General features: G+C 36.4%; 1 protein-coding gene across 4 annotated transcripts in view; it reads right to left on the reverse strand.

The window, feature by feature from the left end:
* The window catches only part of LOC149795108 (5-hydroxytryptamine receptor 1B-like), a 193,387-nt gene that overhangs the window by 152,763 nt on the left and 22,518 nt on the right, over positions 1-18,106 (reverse strand). Inside the window, exon 1 of one of the 4 annotated variants that reach the window (XM_089964811.1) lies at positions 14,172-14,188. The exons of the other annotated variants lie outside the window; for them this stretch is intronic. The gene's annotated coding sequence lies outside the window, so the exon portion shown is untranslated. Of the gene's footprint in view, positions 1-14,171; positions 14,189-18,106 lie in introns of those variants that run through there. 4 annotated transcript variants of the gene reach the window in all.

Raw genomic sequence — 18,106 nt, forward strand, 5'->3', positions numbered from 1 at the left:
CAGTGGCGCCCCATTCGTTACAAAGAACAGTTTTTATAACAGTTGTCAACCTCCATTCCCCCGCCCCCTTCCTAAGCCTGCATTGTATTTGAATAATTGCGCCCGTTACAATATGTTGAATGCGAAATGCTTCAAAAAATTCAGCGGCAAATAAGAAATCCCAACAGCGTCCCATTGGACTGGCGACTCGGAAAAGGTCAGTAAGAAGAACCAACTCATGGAAAGCTACTTGCAGCTTTCTCAAAATACCTGCATAGGCCTAGCCTGAGACTCGGGCCCACACGGAGATAGGTGAGATATTAGTAATGGGTCAAGACAAGCGCTTTGAATCACTCGGCCACCCGTTCCCCATCTCGTTTAATGTCTTCTGTTCTTGCAGACGTTACGAGACTGTTTTAGTACGAGAATTCTTGAGAGCATGTACATGTCGTCTAAATATACAAGGAGAGGAAAATGAAGAGAACATGCATAATTTCCTTCTATTTATCAAAAACAGTTTCAGTTATAAAACTAATATTCATGTGTGTGTGTGTGTGTGTGTGTGTGTGTGTGTGTGTGTGTGTGTGTGTTGGATTTTTATCATAGCTTTAACAAAACTTTACTTATATCGCTACGGTGTCTGCAGTGTGGCAGTTTATAGCAATATTTAGCACTGGGGTATCTAGCCGCAAATATCTAGTATATGTCCCACCCATTCACATTATCCTGACACCAGGCCGATCAGTCCTAACACTAACCTCTTAATGCTGAGCGCCTAGCAAGGCAGCTGTTAGTACCATTTATGTAAGTCTTTGGTATGACTCGACCGGGGATTTGAAACCGCGACATCCGACATCCGAGGCGGACGCTCTAACCACTAGGCCACCGGAGCGGTCGATTTATCTGGATCCATCTTGTCCCAAGTAAATTCTTTTCCTCTTCATATATAACTCTAATGTACTTAAGTTGAAGGAAATATTCCAGGACGTGTCGGGGCTTGATCTATACCGCTGGTATATAGGGACGTCCCACCCGATATGGTACATTTTTTTCAGTATGGTGGTATATCTATATCGTTCTTTTCAATGCATTCCAGTTACATCATTGGATCGTTGTCTCTAAATGTCATTGCATGAATAGGCCCATAATTAAGATTCTAGAATTTATGACTTCGAAGTGATATTTGACTCTAATCAAACCCTGGGGACAAAAAACTTGAGACTTATCAAATCTAATCTGACATGTATATGCATGCACAACTACGATCACTTTACTGTCAGTGTACAATTAGGTATATCGGCAGGATCTGGTCCCACGTCTCTCCTTCCTCTCCATAATCATACAAAATTGTCATTTCGATATTTTAAGGACAGAGCCACGGCAGTGCAACGCAAGAAACCTGTGCTTTTGTAAGATACACATTTTGATGCAGTGTATGCAGCCCATATATATTTCGACGTATATATCAAAGACAGAAAGAAATAATATCATGATAGAAAGATGGGTATATTTCGCATCTGCCTACATCTGTGCCATTTTTCAATGGTAATCGAGGTCGATCCAGCATAATTAGACAAGGATCCAAGTGATAATTATTGAATTATTAAAATGCATTATCTCTCTCCCCGCCCACCCCAACGGATACGCTAGTAAAACCACAGAGTTAGAATGCAGGAAACTAATTTGGCTACTTGTTAAAAGGAAGATAATTGATGCATTATTTTGTATTTGTTTTCTTACAAGTTAGGTAGATTGTACCTCAAACTTCAAAAGGTAAGTACAATACTATATTCACGATAGTTTACGAAAAATAATTTTTTTTGTGAAACACGACCTTCTACACTTATTCGTAGAAAACTAATTTTAAATAAACCAACATGTCTAGACATCATCCAGCGGTTTAATACTTATTCGGTTATTTATAGATTGTATTTGTGTACAACAATGAACTTGAAATTCCTGGGGAAATATGAAAGTACCGTCCAAGGTAAATTTTTACTGCTGCATTAAAATAATACGAAATGAGAACTAACAGTATGTTGATGCCCTTCATTGCGTCTTTGCGAAAGTTATGTTTCTAAAAAGAAACAAATATACTTTGCTCCGGCAAAACGCCGGGTTACCTGAGAAAGGGCCAGTAACCCAAAGCTGGGCTACCTGAGTAAGAAACCGGTATCCCAGAAAATACATTCTCCACAGGGCTAACTGAGAAAGGTACCCTGACTGACATTCAGTCATCCAAGAAGGTATTGTACTATAAAACGTATCAGTCTTATGTCCCCTCTCTATTTGTTATGAATCGTCATTAATTGTTCTCCTCTGTGTAATATATCAAAAGTTAAGTTTTAGAAACAAAATATGGAACAAGTCACGACACCATATAGTAAGTAACTGGGCTAAATGAATTCAACATATGGTATCACATAGTATGCCTGTTGTTAGTCCTTGTACTAGCCCAATGAGCTATTTAAATTCAACAAATTGGTAGACATTATTGTGGTCTTTTTAGTAGTCCATTGAACTACCTTAAATCATAACACTGTTAGCACAGATACAGCCTTCTGGTAGTCCTTGTAGTAGCTCACCGAGTTGCCCGATTTCAGTAAATGTAGCCAGGCGACAACCCTCTGGTAGTCCATGTGGTAATCCACTGAGCTACAACATATGGTAACCCAGATCTAGAAGACTAGTAGTCCTTTTATTAGCCCATTGGGCAACCTGAATTCAGCATACTGTCAGGGCCATAGAGAGCGATCACGTGCCATGGGGTAGGAAACGCCCAGGCCTCTCCTAGTTCTTGTTCAAACAAAAACATTCGTTTATAAAATTAAAACGTGTTGTTAGGATATATCCCAGGTTGCACTGGTTGTCGGATTTGAATACAGTACACCATATCCAATCTTCTGGTACTTCTTGTGGTAGCTCGGTAGCTCACTGGGCCTCCTAAGTTAACACATGATATCCCAGTTTCAACATTACGGTAGTCCTGGCTACCCGAATTTCTCATATGGTTGCCCAGCTTAAGCATTCTGGTAGTCTTTGTGGTTGCCCACTGGGCTACCTGAATTTAATCTATGTTAATCCAGATCCAGCTGTCACTGCAATGGACCATTAAGCTACCTGAATCCAACATATCTTAATCCAGATCCAGCATTCTTCTGTCGAACCCTGCGAGTTTACCTGTGCTTCATACTTATTTAAAAGTCACATATTTAACACGGGTTATTTGGTTAAATGGTCCCATATGAAAGAAATGCACACTCGTGCTCTTATTCGATGGTTCAGTGGTCCAAGCTTGAAGCAGTGTATACTCGTGCTGTTAATTTCTTAATGACCCATGACTAAAGCAGTGTATACTCGTATTATTTTTATGTTGTGACCCATGACTAAAGCAGTGTATATTCGTCCTGTGATTTGTATGTTGTGACCCATGACAAGCAGTGTATACTCGTGCTGTTATTTTTCTGTTGTGACCCATGACTAAAGCAGTGTATACTCGTGCTGTCATTTTTCTGTTGTGACCCATGACTAAAGCAGTGTATACTCGTGTTGTTATTTGTCTGTTGTGACCCATGACTAAAGCAGTGTAAACTCGTGTTGTTATTTGTCTGTTGTGACCCATGACTAAAGCAGTGTAAACTCATGCTGTTATTTGACTGTTTTGTTGTTCAAGAAGATCAAATGACATGCAAGTGATGGTATTTGTTTAGTGGTTCTAAGTGAAAACAGGGCATAAAGGTGCTGTTCTATTGATGGTCTGATCTGAAAACAGAGCATGCAGGTTCTGTTCATTATCTGTTTAGTGATCCGAAATGAAAACAGAACGCAAGTGATGTTCGTTTTCTCCTTTTGTGGTGTCAAACGAAAAAGTGACACAAGTTCTGTTCTTTGGGAATACAAGTGCTGTTCTTTGCCTTTCAATTTCATTAAAGATTATATTTGCCACATATCTTCTGTATCGATCGACTTCTGCAGTACCAACATCAACAAGTCATTAAAGTCCAAAATCGAGAAGCAAAACACTTTCCGAAACAAAAAACACATTTTCTTTTCATTCCATCTCGATTTATGCTTTTGGGGTTGACTTAGCTACGATCCAGGGATTTGAATAACATTTGTATGGTGGATTTTAAATCCATTTTTATTTCCAAAATGTAACATATTTCAGGATTACTTCATATTAAAATGCGTTGATCAATCAACGGAATAGGGCACTTAGTAAAATTGATTTCGTAGAGGCTAGAGATCTCGTCCTGAGCACGAATCGCAGTCTCAACAAAGACATCGACTGCAGACAATTTAAAACCAAAGTAAAGAACTGGAAAATGCAGGGAAAAGTTAGAGAAATTATTGAACCAGCATTTTCTTCATATTAAACCAAATGAAACAAAATCGTCCACATTTATTTTCATCCAATCTATTAAAACTCCTGAAGACATTTTCTTTCCAAATACATCCGCTTTTTGACAGGTGTAAGATTATTCATCCAAAAATCGACGATTTAGTACCGCCAGTCATAACAGATATAGTGCTTGATGTTATGATAACCAAAATTGATATTTTATTTTGATCAGTTTGTCTCTCTGATTGTTTATTTTGCTGCATCTCTATCTGTGTGTCCGTCTTTGTCCGTCTGTCTGTCCCTCTCTCTCCATCTCTATCTTTCTATCTCTTTCTGTCTCAGACCGCTCCGGTGGCCTAGTGGTTACAGCGTCCGCCTCGGATGCGGGAGGTCGTGGGTTCGATCCCCGGCCGAGTCATACCAAAGACTTACAAAAACGGTACTAACAGCTGCCTCGCTTGGCGCTCAGCATTAAGAGGTTAGTGTTAGGACTGGTCGGTCTGGTGTCAGGATAATGTGACTGGGTGGGACATCATGCTACATGTCTGCGGCATGATGCCCCAGTGCTAGACATCACTATAAACTGCCACATTGCAGACATCGTAGCGATATGACTGAAAAATTGTTAAAGCTACGTTAAAAATCCAAATCACATCACATCACATCACACTTTCTGTCTCTCCGTCTGTCTGTCTCTCTCAATATTACAGCTTGGTATTAGTATTGGTGTCAAAGTCTTAGTTTTGTGCTGAATGTCTTTCATTTAACCGAGATAAGAAGAAAAAGTAGGGGAAATGGGGCGGAGGAGGAGGAGGAGAAAGAAGAGGATGAGGAAAACGGAATAGGACGAGGATAACGGAGGAGGAGGAGGAAATGAATAAAAAATCATAAGTGAAATATATAGATTGGATATAAATTATTTGACACTTTTGTGAGGAGGTCGGGGTTGTTTGATAAACAAAACTGGTAAATAATCAATGAAATATATTAAGACATACAAACTGCTTAACTAAAATGTTGAACGAGTGTCATAATCAGAATAAGAAGTTATCCTAATCTGCAACAGTGTTACAAAATATATATGACACAAGATTAGCCTTTTCCCCACACACGATGCTGGTACCATTTATATTTGATTATGAGATGAATCCCACTGCAAACTGCACAGATTCAGGTCTGTCGTAGCATAATGCGCAGGCAGATCTGGGTCTGTGCAGTTTGATAGGAATAATCAGTAGAACAAACAACACAGACTGGATCTGCAGGCGAATCATGCTACGACAAAATCAGGATCTTTTATGTCCGTAGTTGGAGTTGACTCATACGCGAGTACATGCTGTACATGTCTTAGTGATCGGAGTTGACTCAAAAGTGAGTACATGCTGTGTGATCGGAGTTGACTCAAAAGCGAGTACATGCTGTACATGTCTTAGTGATCGGACTTGACTCAAAAGCGAGTACATAATGTACAAGTCTTAGTGATCGGACTTGACTCAAAAGGGAGTACATGCGGTACATGTTTTAGTGATCGCACTCCTGAATCACTAGTTAATGGGCTGGATGGTCCAGTTTGTATCTTTTATTGCTCAAATCAAACTTATATCTCAGTTAATGTGGAATGGTATATTACTTTGGTCACTCTCATACATTGGTGAAATGGAACAATTAAACCTTCAGAGGTAATAAACCTATGCCAGGACATCGATTGCAAATCTTGCTCGCTGAAGTGATAATGCGAAGCACAGTCTATAAAACGGGGGACTACAAACATGTATATCATAAACAGACCGCACATTTATATAGGGAACAAATTTACAGCAATTACTTTTCCTCAAAATTAAAAAAAAAATCCATTTAAACTGATACAGAACTTTTTCACAATGCTAATTGGGTTCGGATTCCTGACAAGAATGGTACAAGTTCAGTTTCCACCATCGGATCTGTTCGAATCGGCTACAACGTTATGTATTTTGCTAGGCATATTACTCCGCTGTACTCATTACACTTGAGCAGAAAATGTGCTTTCGCGTGTTAAAGAGTATCGAAATTATCAAATATTTGGCATATGTATTGATGTTCAAGATGGAACATAAACGACATCATTTAGTTATACGTGTTCCATCTCATTACAATTCCTTCCATTCGCTGAAAAATTTCCATTGCCAGACGAGGCCATGAAAGAAATACAAATAAATATTAAAGGAAATGTATGTTAATAGAAAGGGAACATATAGCCGTAGCAACCACCCAAGCAACCCGTAAAGGGGAGGGAAACAGGTCCCGGGGGAGGGGGCTACAATTTCCTATCCAATTACTGTCTTTTATTGAGAGGGGGGCAAGATATTTTCCGGGTGGGGGTATAATTTCTTGTCACGACAGTGGGGACAAGCTCTTGTGAAGGTGTCTGTACGATATTCGATAGATAAGGTGATATTGCATCGAAAAACGATACTTTGTACAAAATTACGAAGGAAAGAAAACAATGAAATTAATGAATGTAAAAAGCAGAGGTCGAAGATTAAATTGTGGAAATTTAGTAGACGTGTAATTACTTTGACTTATGACCTATCATGTCTAGCCATGACTCGATGCAGTGAAATTCAGCCATGGCCTTTGACCTGTCATGTCTAGTCATGACCTAGTGCAATGAAATTTGCCCATGAGCTATGACCTGTCACGTCTGGACATGACGTGGTGCGGTGAAATGTACCCGTAACCTTTGACCTGAAATGTCTGATCATGACCTGATACAGTGAAATTTACCCATAAAATTTGACCTGAAATGTCTGGTCATGACTTGATGCGGTGAAATTTACCCATGGGGCCCTTCATTATATAGATGATCATTATGGTTCTTTCCCCACCACGAAAGCTTCTTCACAAATTATTCGATAAAATGTTGAGGTAAGTCTTATCACTGTAGACACACACCACTGATGAAAATTGGGCGAAATGTCTGTTTCAGCTCATTTCTCGGAAAACGCAATCATCGATGCATCAATTGTCATTAGCCTAGTCACTAAATCAATTCCGATTACTCTGGTTCGATATGGAAATTGCTTCGTTTTGTGTCATCACTATACGGTAATCTAGATCAAACTTCAATCGGAGTCAAAACCATGCTTACACCTTTGAATTGATGATATAAATATCGATGAAGCTGGCGGTTCGGCCGGTACAAGGAAAATCGGAGGAAATTATACGAAATTAGAAAAGGACTTCTTTTAAATCCTTGAATGAAATCCGCTCATTCTTTCCGTTGCAAACTTTGACAGTGATACAAACTGATAAGTTATTACTTCATCGTAAATAATTTTTATAACATCCTTAAGAGATAAATAGAACTGAAAATGTTTTGTTCAAAATTTAATTTCTAAGAGTCTTGAGGATCAATATAACATGGTTATTCTTTTTATTAATGCTGTAGTACTCTATGCTGCAGTACTTTATACCTAATACATCCACTCATCGATAATTAATGCTGAAATGAATCGAGAACGAAATGACGCCAGTATATTTTACAAGATGATGCAATATCGCAAGACACACGATGTCAGTTGAAGTAAAATACCGCAGAAACCAACACAACGCGCGCCAGTATTGCATAATGTGTTGTGAAATCCAAGGACCGGGTGATGTTGTTACAGCGTATCAATGGAGCACAAATGAAAAGTATGTTAATTTTGGAATAGTGTGTGTGTATATGTGTGTGTTTGTGTGTGTGTGTGTGTGTGTGTGTGTTTGTGTGTGTGTGTGTGTGTGTGTGTGTGTATGTGATATAGAGTTTTAACCATTTTTAAAGGTCTTTGGTATGACTCTGTTTGAGTAAATAATACATTTTTACCGTTCTTTTGTAGAAAATGTTAGTTTCTGATGTGTAATGTTCGATTCCAAATAAAACTGTATCGGCACCAAAATTAATTTTCATTAATGATATTCTGCGATCCTGCTCATTCCATGTTTTATTAAATACTCTACTTTCAAAAATAAAAGATAGTCGTTTCAGTTGGAATCCCACAGGAACACGAAGGATTGGCGATAAGATTACACAAAAAGTCTTAAACCAACGAACTGCAAGCACTTCTGACACGGCGTAATATAACAGAAATTGCAAATAACCGAAATAAATGGTACGAACAGCTGCCTCGCTATGCGCTGAACATTATAAGGTTAGTGTAGGGATATCACGGTACCAATTGTTTTTCCAGATACCTAAATGCTATTGTTTTGTGAAATAAATATACTTTCTATCCTACCTCAGCATGCATGTCACACACTGTCATAGAGAACAATGTTAGATTGTTAATTTGACAAGGACACAACCAGGTACTCCAGTGTATTTAAGAGAGATAACTCTACTGGAACTAGAAAGGGGTAAGAGTTATCTAGTCATAACATACACATTTTCAGCCATAATTACTACATTTTAAAAAAAAATCGTAAAAAATACAAAATATGATCTAGATATGAATTAATATAATCTCACGCGTTGCCAAGAGGCTCAACTTTTAAGCCTAACAGAAAGTATAACTCTTACACAATGCACCAATCACAGCTAGTTTTGTTGTTCATTTCTGAATACAATGTTACTACAGATTAAGCTCCGCCCACCTGGGTTTGTTCATTTAGTACCGTTATACCTAGGACTAGTCGGACTGGTATCAGGATAATGTGACTGGGTGGGACATGATGCTACATATCTGCGGCATGATGCCCCAGTGCCAGACATCACAATAAAGCTGCCACACTACAGACATCGTAGCGATATGACTGAAAAATTGGTAAAGCTACATTAAAAATCCAAATCTCTCTCTCTCTCTCTCTCTCTCTCTCTCTCTCTCTCTCTCTCACACACACACACACACACATATATAACCAAATGCTAAATAACTTGGAGCAGAAACTCTGAGCACGGTGATCTCAATTTTGAAGCTTACTATAGGTGAGCAATTTATTGTGGATCACGGCAGACCGTTCTACGAGTCGCTAAGTGTTAGTAAGTGTTACCGACAAGGACGTTTGACCTTGACATTGAATGATAATGTTTCTCAGATTAAAAGACATATGCCTCGTGAACAAATTGGGCGTAAATCAGTTATATAATCCAGATCGTGGTTGTTGAAAATTTTACAAAACTGCAGAGGCTTTTATCTATCGCCTTTCAGCGGGAGTAGGCCATCCAGTGTGAAAATTAATTACTTCTTAAGTAGTAACATTTGGTAGTCCAAAACCTACTGTGTCAGCATCAAGCTGTAATTTTGTTTACGTTTTTCAGAATTGGAGTTATTATATATATATATATATATATATATATATATATATATATATATATATATATATATATATATATATATATAAGAGACAGACAGACAGACAGCAGAGAGAGAGCAATCAATGTTGTATTGAATGTCAACAAATATGCAGTAGCTTGTGAGTTGATACTCTCCACTCGAATGTCTTCCGCGTAATGCGTAGGGTAATTTATATTTTAGTTCAGTGGTTCCCAACCTTTTTGGGCTGCGATCCTAAAACTATATATATATATATATATATATATATATATATATATATATATATATATATATATATATATATATATATATATATATATATATATATATATATATATATATAAGCATCACGACCTCGTTTCCACATTTTGATAAGTATAGCCATGCCTCTGCGACCTTCCAGAACGTCGTCACGATCTTCATTTAGGTCGCGACCCAAAGGGTTGGGAACCATCGGTTTAGTTTGAAAATGTTTGCATTGCTTATAGTTCAAAATGTGACAGTGTTAGTGTAACCAAACTTCAGAAAGAGTAAAATTTGATGCAATGAAAGAATTAAGCAGACATTTTTAAAACTTGTACTTTCAAAAATATTCTATCCTCTGATAACATGTAGCGTTTAAACTTTCGTATTACGGTACTCAATGGATATAGTTTAACTTTGAGGTCCGCTATATCTGTAATGTTCACAACAGACTTATACCCACGATCTGGTGCTAACTGTCGGATAGACTTTGCTGGTTCTAATTTATGCAGAAAATGGCAGTTTGTGGAACGACATTATTTAAAATCAGATCTCCACTGTCCCACGCAAAGATCTGCCAATACCCGCTATGGGGTCATGTTCTGATGACCAATGTCATTACCATAATTGCTAATTATATCAACCAATCAGATGCAGTATTGTATCTTCGTGTTTGGGAGACTGGGCATTATGGCTGAATATCATCAATGAACGATTTCATTCACTTTCAAATTTCTGACAGCTGCATTTCCATTGGATGATTCAAAGGACACCATAACATGATCCATAAGAGTCAGATCGTCACGTAGGACTGAGGAGAGCTGATTTTAAACAGATTGTAAAACACATTTACCCTAAATATTGGTGGTTAAGATATGTTTCCTGTGATGTAATAGAATAATATGGATATTGATTACTTCAGCTATTGTTGTTGTAAGTTCACAATTCAATGTAGATTCCAATAAAGAGATAACAAATATTCTTAAACTGTAATAGAAACCTGCGCATGGGGCAACATATAGGATAGGTAAGGTATATATTTAAAAGCTGTTTCACATTCTTTACAAAGCAGAACTATAGACCAGTCAATACCGGCATTATACGAAGAGTTGAGCCAGTCTAATGATATTGACACTGACACGTGATCGAACGCACATTATCAATATATTAACATATTAAATCCTAATGCAGAAAACATCGGAAACACATATGTCAACCAACTGATCCACTTTCACCGTTTAGGCACAAAATGAGCTCATTTTCTATCCTCGTTTCCTTTAAGGTATCTCTTATAAACAGTAAATGTTTTGCAATTTTGGTACATGCTTAAGAAAGCGTAGTCTCGGTAGACACAATTTACTGCATCTTTTTGAACCGTTTTACCGCTAAACACTGGGACCATTTTATTTTAAACACTGGGGCCGTTTCTTATTCAGAAATGTGTGATATTAATAGCTGTATTTAATAGTAATATCTGATGAAAAATTGTGTAACCATGGTAACCATTTCATGCTAAATTTGGATCATGTGGTTTCGGCTGGAAAACTTTTCAACATGTTACAGTACATTATTAATGTATATACAGCGCATTACAGGTTATCTTTTTAGTATATTTGCCATGCGGTATAAAAATCACATGTAACAAAAAAAAATGTAATAGTTGTGACCTTTCATAGAATGAATTTTCCTAGTTACTTTAGAGATCCCTGATATGTCAACTGCATGTTTGGTCGTAACCGACATGCAATTTTCGTTGGAAAGTGCTGGCTGCGGTGGTGTGACGGAAGACTAAAACTTACTATAGTTATCCCCGAATAAAAGTCATCGATACATGGGACCACTTATGACTCTGATAACGGTAGTGTAAACCTGTCATTGTCGTTTTCCTTTTTAAACGTGATATTAAAAACAAAAGAAGTGAAATATACATATTTAAAGAAAACAAATACATTAAACGTTTGCGTCTCTAGGTGTTCTTTTAATGACCCTGGTAGGTGGCCGAGTGGGTTAAAGCGCTCGTCTATACGCTGCACTGCCATTTCATCTCTGTCTGCGTGGATTCGAGTATCAGGCTCGGCCTGTGGGGTATACGAGAAAGCTTGCCAGTAGCTTCACGTGGGTCGTTGGTTCTTCTTGGGGTTTTCCCGATTTCTTTCTCTACCAGATATACTGGCCTCCATGGCCTGTCATGTGTTTAAAAATGCCCCTGACAGATTAATATTTATATAAGAAGTTAAGTTTGCAATGAGTGACTTTTCTCTTCTGAAAATCGTAGCATTTGTTTGTTTTCATTGTGTGTGTGTGTGTGTGCGCGTGCGTGCGTGCGTGCGCGCGCGCGTGTGTGTGTGTGTGTGTGTGTGTGTGATTTGGATTTTAAACATAGCTTTAACAATTTTTCAGTCATATCGCTACGATGTCTGCAGTTTGGCAGTTTATAGTGATGTCTAGGCTGGGGCATCATGCCGCAGACATGTAACATCATGTCCAACCCAGTCACATTATCCTGACACTATGCTGACCAGTCCTAACACTAACCTCTTAATGCTGAGCTCCTAGAGAGACAGCTGTTAGTACCATTTTTATAAGTCTTTTGTGTCATTCAGCCATGGTTCGAACCCGCGACCTTTTGCATCCGAGGCGGACGCTCTAACCACTTGGCCACCGGAGCGATTTTTAGAGTAAAATATGTACTATTTTGACAGTATCAAAACTCCACCCCTCACGAACCGCTCCCGTGTAACTTTAATCATTGCAAAATTGACATTTAAATCAAATCAAATCGACAATGTACAGTTCAATAGTGCAGCAGAAATACCTAAACAACGGCATTCGGTGTCCTATCCCGTCAAAATCTATCCCTGTATACATGTAATCTACACAGCATTGACATTTTATCCAAATTACCAATTTTGCAGTTCTGTAGTGTTTTGACTCGAAGCATACATTACCAAGTAATTTGATAACGATCACAAACGACACAGTCTCGACTTAGTTATGTTAATTGCTTCCGTCTGATCAAAATACATATAAAAAAATGTTGGGGTTTCTAGTGTAGCAAGGATTATACAAAATAATTAGATAGATCATGCAAGAATATATTATTTAAAGCAAATTAAGCAAATACATTCATGACGTTTGCATTGTACTGTGTAACATTTTCCCATCGCACTTTTTTTTTCTCATTTCAAACACCTGAAATCGGCTGAACAATCGGTCACTCGTTTGTTTGACTTGTACTTAATATCTAGTATGGAAATACTAACTGTTAACGTTGTATCTGTTGAAATATAGGTTTTACAAAATCAAGATCATGCAAATCAATTTTTACAAATCTAATATTAACACTTTCTAGTGCTGTGAACATTGAATCCATGTGCTCCATGGTTTTAGGGTCGTGTGCTACAACAGATTGGTCAGGTTTAAGTACAATCTAATCAACGATCCCGACTTTCTCAATACATTACAAACATAATTTCAACTAAGGCCTTTATTAGAGAAATTAGGAAATCAGAGCACTCCGATAATTAATCAAGTCCTTAATAATTAATATTCACAATTAGTATTCATATGGAAGAAGAAAAAAATCCTGTTAATATTTTCACGTCTAAACTCATACATAATGATGACCAATTACAGATTCGTATCTCATTATGTGAGGCACTGACAACCAATTACGCTGGGAGCTCATTGGAGAGTTTAATATAGTTCGTCATGCCATACTAGCCAATACTTTGCTAAAGAAATTGCGATTATAATTACATCTTAAACATTTAGCACAATGCAGAGAACGTCCATAAGTGGTAACAAACTCATTTGACAACTGCCCGCAACTTTTTCTTTATGATATACACGCAACTTTGTACACCCATTAAGAAAGAAACTAAATAACCTAGTAATTTACATAGTGTTGGCATTTTTGCTACGATAAATTTAAGTGTTTGTGTGTGTGTATGTCATTTATATTTATGGTACTAATTCAACTCCCATTTTTAAAAACCTATTAAAACTCAAACATGTTTTTAAAACATCAATATCATTATATTTCTAAATGCTCGTTTGCAAATCTATATGTCTCATGATACACCCATCCTTGATGCAAACTATACAATTGGTTATAAAAAAAGCAATAGGAACTGAGACATTGTTTTTGTCTGCATGTGTGAAAACATCAGTTTCCGTGTTCATACCTAAACATATCACGTGCTACTTTCATAATTGAGTGTTCCCAAGTAAAGTCTAAAAAACTATTGAAATTGCATAACTATAATACTGGCTTGACCTTTCTGCGGTAACAAATGAGATAAGCTTGGACTCACATTTTACTTCTTTTTATCAGCCAATAATCATCGCCCTCCAGACCTGTTTTATGCCTGACTTCTATTTCACTATTTCTGACTGGTTCACATTTTCACCATCGGGAGTCCTTTAAATAGTCTATACTGCAACCGTTTTGTCTCGGGGCAATGTCCTAAATGTGTGATCCATCCCATAATAGATATAAGTAGTCGATGTGATTTTGTACGCACTGGTATACTGGTAGCAATTGCCCGTTAGATAATTTACATTACGCATGTCATGTCACACATGTTCAAACCAATAGCTGCAATACTCAACAGAAAATACAGGTTATTTTAAGACAAAGTCAATCAAAAAGTCATTAAATGACCTGCCATGAATAACTGGAATATAAAAATATTTATTCTCTTGACTTAATTTTTTCTTTCTCCGATTCCATTTTTATATACAACAAATTGACACTCCCATTTCTATGGTTAAAAAACCCTACTTTTTGCAGTATAATTACAACGGATTTTTTTTATAATACCTGCTTTTGTTTACATTTTATACATTAATATAATGGTCCTCGAACTTTTAGACACTTCCTGTTATTCTGTGTCTGGCTATTATATTACGTGCAACAAGTCCGCCGCCCACAAGTGCCGCGACCCAGAGTTTTAGAAACTATGCATTAATGTTTGCGTCGGCATTATATCGACAATCAGACTATTGTCAACCATCGTATGGCACACTTTTAGTTGCTAGTTCGTTGAAATTGCTAGTATAATTGAGATTGCTAATACGCTTGAAATTGCTAGTATGCTTCAGACTGCTAGTACGCTTAAAGTTGCTAGTATTATTGAAACTGCTAATGCGCTTGAGATTGTTAGTACGTTAGAAACAGATAGTATTATTGAGGTCGCTAATACGCTTGAAACTGTATTTACGCTTTAGTAAGACTGAGATTGCTAATAAGCTTGAGATCGCATGCAAGCTTGAGATTGCTAATAAACTTGAGATTATTAGTACGCTTGAGATTGTTAGTACGCTTGATATTGCAAATAAGCTTGAGACTGCAAGTACTCTTCAAATCGCAAACAAGCTTGAGACTGCTAATTAGCTTGAGATTACTAATAAACTTAAAATTTCCAGTACGCGTAACATTGCAACTAATCTTCAGATATCTAGTATGCTCAAGATTGATTAAAAAACTGTGATTGCTAATAAACCTGAGATTATTAATAACCTTAAAATATGTAATAAGCTTGAGATTGATTGTATGCTTGAGATTGCCAGTAAGTTTGAGATTGCCAATAACCTTGAAATAGCTAAGAAGCTTGAGATTGCCAATAAGTTTGAGATCTGCTAATAAGCTAAAGATTGCTAGTACGCTTGCGACTGTAGTACGCTTGAGATTGAAGCACGTTAAAAATTGCTAATTCTTGCATTTTTCGGATACACTTTTGTTCATATAGTAATAGGTTTGTAGTAAACAGGGCATACCTCAGTAAAATAAGCTGTCATCTCCCATTCGCGAAGTAAAAGCTTATAGATACTACTTTTAGCGCTGCTAAAACAGTTTTCATTGGTTGTAAAACAGTAACTGATTTTTGAGTGGATGGTATTGAAGTTATTACTTTAAGCATGTACAATGGTACCTTATGTTCTTAATATATATATATATCTTGATTTCATCGTTCATACTGTTTGACAGGAATAGCGAGTCACCGGGAAATAATCACAGCATATTTCAATAAGAAAAAAATTACATTATTCAATATCGAATATCGCTATTTTTTCAAAGTAGAGACACGTTTCTGAAGCAAGGTCCTCGAGCTGAGTCCTAAATGGATGGTTTATGATGACTCTTTGTACCGGAGGTATCTGGATATTTTATAATAATAATAATAATAATAATAATAATAATAATAATAATAATAGCAGTAATAATATTAATAATAATACAGTAAAAATATAATAATAATAAAGGAAGAACTGATAACAATAATAACGATAATAATAATATTAATACTAATAATAGTAATAGTAATAATAATAAAAACGATAATAATATTATTAATAATAATTATAGTAATACTAATAATAGTAGTAGTTGTAATAATAATAATAGTAATAATAATAGTATAAATAATATAGTATTAGTAGCAATAATAATAGTAATAATAATATATTAATAGTGGTAATAATAATAATAATAATAATAATAATAATAATAATAATAACGATAATACAAATAATATTAATACTAATAGCAATAATAATAATGATAATAATATAGTAGTAGTAGTAATAATAATAATGATACTAATAATAATGATTATAATAATAATAATAATAATACAAATAAATTCAGGGAATAATTCTTTAAGTCTGTTCAATGATTCTTTCTGTGAGTCAGAAACGGCAAGAAGCAATAACAGATTTAGAGCAAGAGACGCGAAATTTGAATGGTACCGTTGATGCGTCCATAATCAACCAAACTGTCAGGATTGTTGTGAAGTGTTTGTTTGAATGGATAGCTGCTACACTGAGGTATACAGTAAGATACATTGTCCCCAAAAAATGTCTGAGCTTAAAACCACGACTAATCAAAAACAAAAAAGACATCAAATACGAGCATTCATAAGACATCGTCAGTGCGACAAATTTCTCAACGGTTTCACTCATTACAGTACAGTAACGCTAGCTTTCTTGCCCTCTTTACTGGAATATTATATCCTGATACTTTGATTTAAATAAAATGCTACAAACACACCTATAAAATCATTCACATATTCTGTAAATACATGAATTAATACCCCTCACCCTTCTCAGATTGCCACCTTTCTGTACTGCACTTAAACCGCATTATAACAAATATAGCCCTGAATGATACCTTCTTCGTGTTTAATCCATCTGAAATCTTACTGTAATTGATAAATCAAATGCGATATTCATTTTGATTTCTAAAACTCCCTGTGGGACAATTGAACTGACCATTATCCATGTATGAAGGATGGGAATATTTCATACGGTCATTTCATTAATTTTTTATGCTGATTTAAATTATGCGATTTATGGTTAACAAAATGTTAAAAGAGCTAGAAAAGATTGTTTTCGTGTCATTAAGCGAAGCAAACAAGACGACCGTACATAAACTGCAACGGTGTTTAAACAGATCTAACTGGCTGAAAAATCACAGTATATAACAAATAAAAATAGGTATTTTTGTACTTTTGAAAATAAAATACTGATTGCATCGATGGGATTCATTTAATTAAAGCTCTATTTAGTTTACGTGGTTGTACCCTTCGGTTGAAAGATACGACACATTTAAAAAACAATTTTCCAAATTACATACAAATCTCGGGACTGATACCTTTAATTCAGTGAAAATAAACGACGTTTTTTAATGCAACTATTGTACCTCCAAGCCGCGAGAGCTCAGATTGTAGAGTGGTCGACTCGTAATCCAAAGGTTGCGTATTGGATACACGCCCAGGTCAACCTGGGTCGGCTGGCTTTTTGTGTCGTTAGGGAAGGCTATTACGTGCCATTAACTCTGCATGAGATAGGCAATGCGTTAAAAGTGCCGTTGAAAGCAACAAATCCAAAAGTAAAAAAAATAAAATTTTACTTGACAGAAAAGATACAACAATTTGCTAGCCTTTCAAATCATCGTCTATACATCTCCATGCATCACGTGATGGTTATTAGGGACATCATTGTGATAAAATAGAGATTATGAATGCATTAAAAAAAGCTTGAAGATTGATTCAAATCCGTTTTATTTAAGTCGATATGTCGTAACTATCATTAAGGAGAAAGCGGCCTTAATACAAACTGATATCCAATTCTCACAAGCTGGTAGTGTTCGATACGTATAAAGGCTGAGGATCAAGCTTAGGGCAAGGTATGGCATGTTCATCTCGCTTGATTGATGTGAAAATAATTGGACATATCTTTCTTTCCA

This window comes from Sinohyriopsis cumingii, chromosome 7 (genome assembly GCF_028554795.1).
Source record: "Sinohyriopsis cumingii isolate HCF-2022 chromosome 7, ASM2855479v2, whole genome shotgun sequence".
Classification (NCBI taxonomy): domain Eukaryota; kingdom Metazoa; phylum Mollusca; class Bivalvia; order Unionida; family Unionidae; genus Sinohyriopsis; species Sinohyriopsis cumingii.